The sequence below is a fragment of the Tupaia chinensis genome, unplaced genomic scaffold (genome assembly GCF_000334495.1).
Source record: "Tupaia chinensis unplaced genomic scaffold, TupChi_1.0 Scaffold149383_1, whole genome shotgun sequence".
Classification (NCBI taxonomy): Eukaryota; Metazoa; Chordata; class Mammalia; order Scandentia; family Tupaiidae; genus Tupaia; species Tupaia belangeri.
The window spans coordinates 1,122,206-1,122,647 of record NW_006209227.1 but is presented as its reverse complement, the minus strand read 5'-3'; positions in this window follow the sequence as shown (position 1 = coordinate 1,122,647).

The window sequence follows — 442 nt, the reverse complement described above, 5'->3', positions numbered from 1 at the left end:
GGGGCAGGCCGCGCGGACACCCCGTGGGTGGGTCGGCCTGGGAAGGGGCGGCGGGGTCTCCACCTGCTCACTCACGCCCCAAGGCGCCGGCAGCCCAGACTCCGGCCAGGGCACGTCTCCGAAGAAACTTGAGTCGCATCGATCGCGCCAGGGTCGACGCTGCCCCAGGAGGTCGCGAACCGCTCGGTCGCGTTCCCACCTCCGCAAGCCAGGCAGCCCACCTGCCTGCCTACGCGGCTGTTCGGTGTCCATCGCGCGCACCACGAGGCGCGGACTCAGTCCGGTATCCAGCGTCACTGCTGCTGCGGGGGCCCCAAGGCCCAGTAAGTTTTTCCACCTGACGTGGCTCAACCCGCTGCCAACACGGGCGTCGGGCGGCGTGGATACGGGGAGCAGCACGGGCCCTGTGCTGAGCGGAGCGGCCCCGGGGCACCTGTCTGCC